Source organism: Biomphalaria glabrata, unplaced genomic scaffold (genome assembly GCF_947242115.1).
Source record: "Biomphalaria glabrata unplaced genomic scaffold, xgBioGlab47.1 scaffold_19, whole genome shotgun sequence".
Taxonomy (NCBI): Eukaryota; Metazoa; Mollusca; class Gastropoda; family Planorbidae; genus Biomphalaria; species Biomphalaria glabrata.
In genome coordinates this window covers 407,902-411,807 of record NW_026602932.1, presented here as the reverse complement: position 1 = coordinate 411,807, position 3,906 = coordinate 407,902, and positions in this window count along the sequence as shown.

Sequence of the window (3,906 nt, the reverse complement as noted above, 5' to 3'; positions counted from 1 at the left end):
CTTTGTTTCTAGATTTCTTTTAGTTCGCTAGTTTAGTTTAGTTTAGTTGTCTGGTTGCTTAGATGACTCAAACCCCTTGGTCACAGAGGTGCACAGATACAACCCACCCAGTAGTGTTACAATCTGGCAACTGTAACTTCTTGTTATCCCAGGCTAGACATGACCTTAGGCCCCGACAGGCTAACATATTCTCTCATTCCAGACAGCATTGTCCCTAACAATACATAATTACCTTGCTTTAGTTGTAGAATGAAAGATGAGCAAACAGTTAAGTTTCTATAGAATTCACTTGGAGGTGTGGTGGCTAAGCGGTAAAGTGCTTGGCTGCCAAACATAGGTCTAGAGTTTGAAGACCATTTTTTTTATAATAGTCCTAATATAAAGAAAAACAATTAGGCACCTTTCAGTCCACCCAGCTCAAATGGGTTCCTGACATTTAATGGAGAAAAGTAAAGGTGGTTGGTCATTGTGTGGCCACCTGATACCCTCATTGACCATAAGACACAGAAACAAATGATTTTTGTATCATCTGTCTTACAGATCGCAGTCTGAAAAGGGAAATTTATTTTAACTTGAATATTTTAACATTTTGCCCTACATCAAAAAGCTTCTCCCATTTTTTGTCTATCATTCACTTTGTCTTTGGAATGGTTTCTTTTTGATAATGATTGAATATTGAAGTCAATTAGATTAGTTGACTATGAGTTTGTGGAGGGTAATCACTGACTAATGTTAATAGCATTTCCTGTCATATCTTTTTTGGTAATTTCATTGCTGATTAATTTCTTCTTGTTCATTGAAGTAATTACTGTACATTTCAAGGTGTATTGAGACCAGCACAATGACCTATTTTCCCTTTACCATTAACTTTCAAATACATTAATAGTTATCTCTTAATATGAATTCAGTAATTTAGCACAGACCAGTTACAATTTAAAAAAAAAAAAATGAATGCCACTTTGATTGCAAGGTATACATATACATCAAAATGAGTCAATCAAATCAATGTATACGATATCACAATAAAACTGAAAGTGCTGCACAAATAAATATTTAGTTGTACATTGGTAGTCCTCATATTACTTTTAGTAGTAGAAATAACTTAATTCATTTAGATCAGGGGTGGGCAAATTACAGACCACGGGCCACATGCGGCCTGCCAAAGTGTTTTTTGCGGCCCGCAGAAACCTACAGAATTCAGGTGAGCCCACAGATTAAACATATAAAAATGAAAATATATTAAAAATAAATAATTTTAAATATCTTATCAATTATGATACTTAAATGGCCTAAATTGTGCCGATGTGCCTAAAATCAAATCAATCAATTATGATGAAGAAGCTAAATAAACATTCTCTAAAGTTTTAAGCAAATGAAGATTATGCTTATTGGTAATATTTCGAAACAAGACACACACTCAGACCAGTATTTATGTAGAACTGTGTTGAAAGTGTTGGGTTGGCTTGGAACAAGATGTCAAGTGTAACAACTGATGGAGCCCATGCTTTGACTGAGAAAAACAGTAAATATCAGACATATTATTGACCTAATCATCTCAGTGATCAAACTTATCAGAGCCACAGACAGTTTCAAGAAGTACCACATGAGCAAGGTATTGAAAAGAATATGGGGTCTCAAGGAAATTTTTTTTTTCCCCTTAATGACACTGACAGTGGCTTTCTTACTAATGTTTCTAATGAAGAGTTGCAATGGGCTACTTGCACATCATGAAATTTATGAGCATCTTTTCAAGCTTTTCCATTTCTCCAGTCAAGCAAGTGAAAACAGGTTTTATCATTTTGTAAATGTTAAACATACTATACCACTGACTCAAGTCCGTTTCAGCAGACAACATGAAGTTTATTTTACCATAATAATAAAAATAGTACACTGCACTCCTTGTTAGTGCTACAAGTCAAGAAATAATAACAATCCTATCCACATAACAGCGGTATCAAAAGTATCCAATATATGTTAGTTACAAATCACGTCCGCATCTCAGCGGGTAACAATAAGAACAATTGTTACTAGTGACACTGGAGCTCCAACTATAGATATCCATTGCAATACGAATAATACTTTAATATTCAATAAGCACATGATGAAATCAACTCTCAAATATAATTAATCAACAATCATTAGTCCATCGACTTTCATCCTATATACATATATATACACCAGTCCAGGAAGCAACGTCCAACCTTCCTGGACCGGGAGCAAAACCTTACTGACTTGACTAGACTGAACTCAAAGTCAACTTTATTCATTCTACTTCCTGTTTTCTACATCAGGAATTCCACGTGTCTTTTAAACTCTTAACATGACGTGAACTTTAGATCATGCAATGTCAACTAAGACTGTGACACATTTTCTTTTGCTGAAAGGTGAAACTATTTCTAGTAAAAAGAAAAGAACAAGACTTATGGAATTTGAAAACAAATGTTAAGACGTCAAGAACTTAAACCATTTTTGAATATCCTCACTTCACCATTTAGTACAGAAGCTGATTCAGCTCCCGAAGAAATACTTCCTAGCAAATTATGACCCAAAAGAGAAGCAGTTTGAAGGGTGCATAAGCTGTATTTCCACACTTAAAAAGACTTGATGCTAAACTTTGACATTTTTGGATGCACAAGAATATTTTCTTTTGTTTGAACATATGCAACCAGAAGAACAAGTGGATGCTGACTGGCTGTAATTGAACAGCAGTCACAAAGATAAGAACTAGTAAAGCTAGTTCCAGAGTTCCGGAACATTATGCACAATTAAATACTTCACATTAAGTATAACTGGATTGTTGTGAAGAATGAATGTGATGTAAAAAGACAGTAACAAAATTTTTTAAAATATTAGTTAAATAAGTTTCAAAAATTGCTAAATCTTGTTATAATTCCTCAATTTGAATGTCTAATACAGTATACAAGTAAATTAATAGACAGCTAGCATATTTTTCTAAGTTGTAAATACAAATTATATATATGTGGCCCCCTATTCCTAAAAAAAAAAATTTAATGCGGCCCTCAACAGAAAAAGTTTGCCATCCCTAATTTAGATGGTTGATTTTAAAAGGGAGACAATTAAATTAGAAGTTATACTACTTAGACATAAAAAAAAAAAAAGAAAGATAAAAAGGGATAAAATAAAGTACCAGTTGTTATTCCTAAAATAAAAAAAAATGTATTTAACACATTAGCATATTCTGTTCCAAAAATATAAACTTGATCAGAATATTTATTGCTAGAGTTGTATACTCTAAACATTACTACAACAGATATATTGACATGCTGATCTATTGGTTCCCATGGGATAAAACACTGTCAGGCAGTCATCTAATGAACAATGTAGATAACACCCAGGACTATACATAAATACTTAATGTCAACTTAATAACATTGTCACTACCAACGAGGTTCAATGTACAATGAATTTACACTGAATTCTATAAATGATTATAAAAACTAAAATGCAAGAAAATAAATGCTTTCACTATGATATACATATTCTACATATATACAAACAAAACAAACTTGATATGAATAAACCAAAATTTGTATCACAATTGTTCAGTGCAGAGAGTACATTAAATATGAGATGTTTTTAATATATAGCTATAAAAACCTTAATTATGTAATACAATAAATATGCCATTGTACAATATTTCATTTACAAAACATAGTTGAAAAAAGTCTAGTAATATAGCAGTGTTCAGTGGTAACATTTTCATAAAGAACTCTTAAAAGAAAACTACAGTTGATAATCTTATCTTATATAATACAGATGTTACTTCAAAATAGAAGATAACGCATATATTAAAAAGTAAATTAAGTTATTAGTAACAAGTAAAATACATGCCAGTGGTTTCAAATACAAATATATCCAGTTATCATTTATTAATAGGTCTAATCA